Source organism: Channa argus, chromosome 1 (assembly GCF_033026475.1).
Source record: "Channa argus isolate prfri chromosome 1, Channa argus male v1.0, whole genome shotgun sequence".
NCBI classification, from domain to species: Eukaryota; Metazoa; Chordata; class Actinopteri; order Anabantiformes; family Channidae; genus Channa; species Channa argus.
The window spans coordinates 22,532,891-22,541,776 of NC_090197.1; the positions used below are offsets into that span (position 1 = coordinate 22,532,891).

The 8,886-nt window shown below is 38.7% G+C and overlaps 1 protein-coding gene across 1 annotated transcript in view; it reads right to left on the reverse strand.

Moving 5' to 3' along the window:
- Positions 1 to 8,369, reverse strand: part of kcng2 (potassium voltage-gated channel, subfamily G, member 2) — a 28,592-nt gene extending 20,223 nt beyond the window's left edge. The window contains exon 1 of the mRNA XM_067507807.1: positions 7,703 to 8,369. The gene's annotated coding sequence lies outside the window, so the exon portion shown is untranslated. The remainder of the gene's footprint in view (positions 1 to 7,702) is intronic.
- Positions 8,370 to 8,886: the final 517 nt, after the last annotated feature.

Consider the following 8,886-nt stretch of genomic DNA (forward strand, 5'->3'; position numbering starts at 1 on the left):
TCACAATATTATTTTGTCAAAAACAATAGCTTAGAGTCCTAGCATGAAAAGGACAAATGCTGTAATCATTAGAAATATGTTAATATGTTATTAAATTCTGAATTCAAAATAAAATCTATAACATACAGCTATTTTGGATATATGTTGGATATATTTCTGCACTACTGATGTGACAGTTTAAAGTTTTTAGCGTATTTTCTGAACATGTTTTGGGCCGACGTGAAAACATTCCAGCAACAAATTATAAAAAAATTAACTAATAGCACAAAATGGCCAAGTAACAAGGAGAAAAGGAACCACTTCCAATAAAAATGAAAAAGGTTCCCCTTGAACACATTTAGTGCCAGGGTCAGAGTAAAATTAAGGAGAAATATGAGGGAATTTGGAAGAATAACTCATCACATTGCACCGTGTTTGCTCATATGTCGATGACATCATTTTCAGACAGTATCTCTGCTTCTTGAAAGACTGAAGCAACATTACTTTTACACCTCTAAAACCTTTTCAAACAAAGAATGGTAAGACTAGATGATCAAGCAAAAAAACATCTCCTGTTTTGGAGACTGGTTATCTGACTCCCTGCTGGTTTTGCTGAGTCAGGCCAGTGTCATCACTCCCTGTGTGTCAGTGTGCATGTACTGACTTTTTTCACTTCTTCAGAAAAAGGCTAGTTAGTTTAAATTACCAATTTCTGAAGCCACACTATCTTAACAAGCTCAGACATCTCTCGTTTTATTCAACACAGGGATCTGGATACACAATCCAAAAAACACAGGCTGTAAACACAGAACCAGCCCAGTGATGCTTTATTCGCTAAAGATGACTGTGGGCCTCTGGCAGTGGAGCTGATGTAGGGACACTGAGCACATCATCACAACAAATTAAGAGTGGGACCCCTCCAGCTATCCCCAAAGTATCCTCTTCTATTGTGAGGCGAATCATTTTTAAACAGGCCACTGTCTTGGAGGGACAGGGTCAAATAGCAGCACCTCTACAGTGACTCTGTAAAGTGCTCATGACAAAAGCAGTTTATTGAGCATGACACTGTACCCAGGGGTGGCTTCAGAAGCAGAAAGAGCTTTAATTCAAGCCTCATAGAGAAGGCTCAGACCACAGAGGATGCCAATTAAGGTTTATTAAGCCATAGATGGCTTCCTGTACATGATCAAATAAAATCCTCTTCCTGTGCGTCTCTCTCCTGCGGGGTGCCACAGGGTTCCATTCTTGGCCTTGTCCCGTTTTCGCTGTATATACTCCCACTGGGGTCAATCATCCATAAGCACAATCTCTCCTTCCACTGTTATGCAGATGATTTACAGATCTATTTGTCAGTCAAGCCTAATTGTAATATTGTACTGCAGTCCCTGTTTAACTGTTTGGATGATGTAAAGCTCCGTCTGTCTCAAAACGTCCGTAACTTGAATGAGAGAAAGACAGAGTGTATCATGTTTGGCTTGTCTGTTAAGGATAATGGCTTAAACCTTGATCTTGGTAGCCTAGCTACTTAGAACATCTGGAAGACTCTGGGTGTGATTTTTGACTGTGACCTAAGATTTAATAAACAGAAAAACAGTTTTAAAAGTGAGCTTTTTTCAGCCTTACCTCCTGCCAAAAGTTTATCCATTCTTATCTCAAAAAGATCTTAAAAAGGCAATTCAAGCCTTCATCAGCTCAAGATTGGATTATTGCAATGCACTTTACATCGGAGTCAACCAGTTTTCCCTATCTTGACTTTTAACCAAGACCCCCAAGCGTGAACACTTAAGTCCCGTTCTTTACTCACTCCATTGGCTTCCAGTTCATTTTAGATTTGAACTGTTGCTGTTTGTTTTTAAAGCTTTTCATGGTCTTACCCCAATCTACTTAAGTGAATTAATAGTTCTTTGCAAACATGACTGGGTACTTTGGACATCTGGACAACCTCTTTTAGAATTTCCTAAATCCAGGTGTAAAAGGTGCAGATTATGTTCAGGCTTTAGTGACTCTTAGTAGTAAGGAAATATTTTGTATGTTTTTAAACTATTTAATCTATTGAAATAGTGTTAATTTAAAAAATGATTATTTTAAGGAAAAGACAAGGTGCAGTTTACAGCATGCACCTCTGTGTCGTGTGGACGTTTTTAGTCTTAAGACAATACCAGACTAGCTGATTTCTCGAAATCAACGCATTAGTGGACACATTTATACACAGCTATCCCCAGAGTTTCCTCTTCTTTTGTGAGACCAATCATTTTTAAACAGGCCACTGACTTGGAGGGACAGGGTCAAATAGCAGCACCTCTACAGTGACTCTGCAAATTGCTCATGACAAAAGCAATTTATTGAGCATGACACTGCACCAAGGCAGTGTCATGCAGGCTAACCACAAGCATGTCCCAGTCATGCCCCCCCCCACCCTTGGAAAGATTGCAGTTGTTTCCAGGGGGCCACTAAAAAGGGATGGATGCATCTCTGGTGACTCATGTTGCTATGGTGACTCATTAAGCTACTACAGTTGACTGGTGCATATAATGAAGCACACCACATAGCTGTTCAACACCTGATAAATGTCCTAAAGTTAGAACTCAAGTCTATATTGGCTGGTGGCTGTAAATTAAACAAAGTCATGGTTTACGGTTAGAAAAAACATGAGCTTGCTAGAGCTCTGGAGTCTACTCCTCAGTTGTGATTGAGTTTAAAGTGTTACTTATTCTAGTTGATTCTGGTTGAGCTTTGTTAGGTCACCAAACACAACTACTGCTGAGTGGCTCTCAGCAGTAGTTGGAGGATACTAATAAAAGTCTGGGAAGTGAAACGTTTGCACACATAATGGTAGAATATGCACACGTTCAGCAGGCACTATATTACTTCTTCCTGTAATACTGTAACATTAATTTAGTGGCTCTCAGCAGTAGTTGGAGGATCTCAGAAAACTATATCTACTGTATCTAAAATTATTCTCTCTGAAACACCTGTTTGCCCACAGTTATGTACTCCCTGTATCTGAAGAAACACAGACCAACAAAAAGTGAAGAAGTAATCCCAGTTGTTAGTGTTCAAGCAAGGAGTTACTTTTAGCAATGCTAGCAGCATGGCTCTAGGGATGTGTTGGCCGGCATACCACTGATCCACGCTGAAATAATATTGCAATAATAAACATTAGAGGGACTGGCATTAAAATGAGTTCGAACAAAATCTCATTTCCAAAAGGATAAATCCTCTAATCACTTTGACACTGACCTTTCTACTAGTGTCACCATGTGGTTCAGAGTGAATTATATCTACAACGATTGCACAGATTTTTAAGCACAGAGGCCAGAGCACAGATTTTAGCATGTTAATTTGAGCATTAGCTCACATATGACAAAACAGCTGCTCACTTGATTGTTCACTCATAGTCTTACTTTCAAGTACTATAAGATTGACAGTTTTGAGGACAAAGCTCACACTATAATATGTGTTTAGTGTATTTTATGTTTCTCTTATGTTTGTGTTTGATATTAAGACAAAGCAAAACACGGTTTTTACACATAAAACTAATCTTTTAATTTTACAAATCAGGCCAATTATTCAGCAATTTCCCCATCGCTCTCTTCCTCATTAGGCATAGTGAGTCCAGCATATGAAGTTTTGTTGCTTCACAGTGTCTGTGTGCTTGCGTTTCAGATGCTGATTCTGGCTCTGGGGCTCCATTAAATCTAAATGTTAAATCAATGTTAAATCAATGTTAAATTTCCAATCTCCTATTATTTTGATAAGCCTGGAGGTTAAATATGCTTCTTTGGATCAGAGACGTTTTACATTGCTTCCAAAATAGTATCTGAAGAAGATGAAGTAGTTAAAAGCTCATTGGCTTTGTACTTTTACTTTGTACTTTGTACTCAGTTGGTGATGCAAATCTAATTTACATGACTCTTTGCATAAATCTGCAACCCATGCATCATTAATACATGCACCTTCTCACATCCACTCTTTGAAAAAGGCTTAAGGCAGAATTCTGTTTTAAGAAATAGCAAATTTAAATGACACTAACTAATTAATTGACCAAATGCTACAGTAAATCAGACTGATTAGTCATTTTAGTCCAGAGTTTTATCAGTGACAGCCTGAACCCCCCTGCCCCAAAAAGAGGATAATTAAGTTTGTTGACTGCAGAAGCAACGTGGCAATCAGATGAGAGAAAATGATTTTATAATAGAAACTGGTGCAAAATGTCTCTCTTGAGTTGCAATAATCATGGAAAGAGTACTTCTCACAGCATGACTACATGCCCTTGGGGCAAAGGGAGAGAGCATTTTTTAAGTTATGAGTCACCAAAACTGATGGTTTTATTGACAAGGCAATTCTTGTCTCACAATATTTATTAGTGAATCAATTCAGAATGTCCATAATAAAAACTGTCAAAACCATGGGGTTAAGATTGTCTGCATGCAAAAGTCTATTACTTTTCTTTTGAAAAGCATTAACATCTTAACAATGGATTTGGACTCAGTCTGGTGTGTTGTATAATTTCGAGATATTTGGAGATTTGTTCCCATACACTGAAAACACTACGAGCAGCCAGTAAAAAGCCTGGGCTCAGTGGAGCAGCCAAGATACATTTTGTATGAAAATAGTTAAGCAAGAGAGAATTGTTTATTGTTGAGTGATTGTTCATGGGTTGTTTGTGGTATATTTGTCTTCTGATATGAAATGAACTGGGAAACGTTGTAAAACAGTACTGTCATTGGTTCCTGTGGTGCCTTCAGTTTCAGTCTTGATCAGTGTATTCACCATTGATGAACAGCCAAATTATAAAATGTAGACTTGCAAAGCCAAGTATGGATGATCTAAATACACTTTAGGTATCAAAAGTAAAAGTGTTGATTATTACCATGACCCATGTCAGAATAATAGGTCATCATTTATTTGGTATATTTTATTTATTTATGTTATTATTATAATTCTGAAATGTAACAGATGACCAAGTTATCAAATAAACATAGAGGAGTAAAACTATACAGTGAAAAAATCAAATATAAGTACCTCAAAATCATACTGAAAGGTACAGCATGTATATTTTTTGCATATTTGTAGCATATTTGTACTAGTTAAAGTGCATGGTTAATTTTTAGCTCTGCTCACAAAGTGGTTATGACTCTTTTTTCAAAGAGAACAAGCATAAATAATGGCTTGAGTTTCTGTAAAATGTGCAGACATTTCTGCATTCCGCCTGACAAGACACTCATGATCGTGAGGTGTTCGACTGGAAGCATTTAGAATGACAGGAAACTAAAAGTGTACGGGGTCAATAAGCAGGGGAAATACTTTATATCAAACAAGCCATCAACTCACAAACAGGTCTTTTCTGCTTTAACTTAACACCTAATGTGTCTTCTAATGTGTTTAATTTGTGGAGGGAGTATTAGTTTAAATCCGTGCTGCAGAGCCACTGATATAGATTTTTAGATGCATTCTCCATATTTTCTGACAGATAACGCATGATAAAAAACTGGCTGCAGTGGTTGCAGAACTGCATGGGCTGTTACAGACAGGTGTCGGTCTCTGCTTGCTGAGAATGTTGTACAGACAGTGTTTGCTCAAGGTTATTGCCTACATGATGCACAATGTGGAAAAGTAAAATAGTTCATTTCGAAAATGCACCATCAAGTTTATTTTTCTGGGAAAAGATGGCCCACTAACATTTATATGGGCCGACCCAAAAATGAGTTCCTGCCTGTGTCGATGAGACTTTAGAACTTAAAATGTACTGTGTCATACTTTACATCAGTACTCCTTTTCAAAACTTTCCTAAGTACCATGACAATCTCTAATTGAAAATTAAACCTGCGCTTCGAGCCCAACAGCCAGTGTCAATCAGATGATTCAAAGGGTTGGATTTAACAAAGTGTGAGATGGGGCGGAGGAGATAATGAGTTGAATAAATTGATGCAAGGGAAAGAGTCTATTTAATAGTGAGACTGAAAGTGGAGAATATGTTTGTGTGGAAGTGTCGTTATTAGGCCAGAGACAGCATTTAGAGATCACAGCAGAATACAAAAAAAAGACAGCCGCCTACTTACAAGCACAAAAAGAATGTGGCACCACTCTATTTTCTTTTCTCCGTTTCACTTTCTCGTTTCTTTGCAAAACAGAAGTAGAGAGGCAGCTTTAGATCTTGTGTCACTGTAGCCTAAGAGCCTAAGTTCTCTACCCACCCAACACCTCCCCCTGCATTACCTTCTGCTGCAGAGGAAGAGAATAATGAGTGGAATTAGGTGTTTTGGTGTTTAATTGCAGGATAAACCTGATGTGCAACACATTGGAAACCATTTTCCATGTTTCAGAGCAGATTGCCATTAAAGGGGCAGTCTATTTCCAGTGTGTCATGTCTGGTTTCAAGGGCCCAATGTAAAATGCTTCATCTCCACACATCAACAGTAGTGAAAGTAAAAAAAATTTAATCACTTTATGTTAAAACAAGAAGCGAGAGTGTGTTTTTTTCATAAAAATATTTATGTACAAACGTTCCTTCATCATTAGGAGTAACAAAAATAAAAAAAAGTTATTGTAAAATTGAAAAACATTATACCAACTTTAAGGGACTAAAACACTGGGATCAAGATAAGTGCTTTTAGCAGACCTCAAAAATGAAACTGGGACAAATATTATGAAGGCTCACTAAAATGCTTTGGAGGTGTATGCTTGCATCAGGTACTGGAGCTCTGCAGAGGGAAGAATGAATGCAGCTCAATATCAGTGGATTTTAAAGCAAAGCCTCCTACCATCAGTCAAAAAGCTCAAAATGAAGAGGCAGTGAATTCTTCAATAAGATAATGATTCAAAGCACAAAAGAAAATCAACTTAGGAATAGCAAAAAAAAAAATAATGACTCCGAACTTAAAAATCAATGAAAATGACAATTATCAGTGCAAACTTTTGCGCTGATGTGTTTTTTTTATTATATTACTATAATTTTCTTTTCATACACTCCTTGGGCATTTTTTGTGATTTGTCTTTTAATGTTGAAGGAACATTTGTATTATGTGCATAACATTTTCATGTGTTTATGGGGAAAAACGTTTTTGTCCACTTTTTGCCATTTCAAAGTGGGGATGTAAAGTTTGGCACTCAGCTGTATATGAACAAATTATTCAGGAAGGTAAGGGATGGGGGGCTTCCCATCTAAATAAGGTGTCATTCCTTTACTCAAACATAGACAGGCAAATCCAGTTATCCCCAGACAGTCCATGAGAAAGGTATGGTTTATCTAATGAGAGGGAAGATGCACAATTACCCCGCCCTCCCACTAATTGCATCACAGTGAAGCACTATTGGGAGTCAAAGATCTCCATATAGGCTAAGATACTGACAGAAACGCCTGTAATATGCAAGGAGGCGATCCTAAATGACAGGAAACAGCTAATAGTGCTACTATAACACTCCCCACAGGAATATAACCACAAAGGAGATACCACAGAGGACATTTCTATCAGAATCAATGTAAGACTGCTATGATAATGAATAAAATATGACATGAAAGCATTAATTGAGAACCACCTATAAGAAAGCGATTGGAAGATAACAGAGAAATTGAAGTTGAGCAAACAGAAAAGAACAAAAAGCCACTTGTTCCAGTGTCTTCTAATGTTTTCCTCATAATGACACCACGACATTTTCCTTCTGTTCGCTTTGAATAAAAACAAAGCAGTAAAATGAGAAGAACGCTACTTGCGGGACTTACCCAGAATCTTGCTGGGCTTGTGTCCATCTGTTTCAGCTTGCTTGCACGTTTGCACCCGACAATATGCAGCATACCTTTAAGTTTTCCACGCAGATGCTCTGGGACATTGTAGTACAATAACCGCTGAGCTCAATTTGCAGCGCTCACATGACGGACGGAGTTTGAAAGGCTCTTGAAAGTCGCGGCTCAAACGTTCAAAATAAAGCGTCTGATGAGTCAGAAAAGAATCATTTGCTCCACGAGAACCGGCACAGAGGTAGAGAGATGTTGCTCTCTACAGTGGCTCAGCCTGTTTCTTCCTCTCCCCATCAGAGTCAACGTGGCAGCTGTTTGAGAGAAGTGTGTGTGTGTGTGTGTGTGTGTGTGTGTGTATGTGTGTCAGAGCAGGTGAAAGGCTGTTTCCAGCTCACAGACGGCCACCCCGCTCGGACTCGTCAGATGCGCGCTCCGCTCCGCTCCGCGCTGCGTTTTGCCAAACTGCGTCTCTGGGAAACCACAGCCGCTTCAGTGCAATTTCACAGCGTCAGGGGGAGTGTTAGTTATGTATTTCCTCAAACTGTAGTGTGATAAGCCGGAGCTCTAATGATGTTTCTTGGCTTGGAAATGATTCGGTTTGTATTTTCCTCAGTCCTCAGTCCCCTGTCTTCTGAAGAGATTTCTGGCTTGTGAAGCTGATGAGTTACATGACTGATTCTTATAGCTTAGCTGAATGCTCATATAATGTAATCTTGTTTTAAAAGATATTTCTTTTTCTGTGGATATTTGCCCTCTAAAATACAGTTCTAATAGATCCACAGCTTCCCAAAACTGAAGGAGAACATAAAGATGTGTCTAATAGGGTGGGACTTGCAGTAAATGGACTCTCACTCTGGCTGAAGCAAACATGTCCATTAACCATGCTGGACACAAAGCCCAAGGCAGACACACCCAGTTGATACATTTGGAAAGCTCTGCAGTTGTAAAGTTTCTTTAATTTAGGCCAGCAGCTTTCAAAATGCAGGCATTCAAAATGAGAGACAGCCGCGAGACAATAATTGCATGAGTCTGATTGATGCTAATGTAAACAGCTGTGATGGCAGTAGACGCATCAGTTTGCTGGATACCTACTTTACTAAATGCCTGCTAAAGGCTGAGGGTTAGAGCTGCAAATGTGGTGACATCAAAAATGGCACCTGCCAGATTTC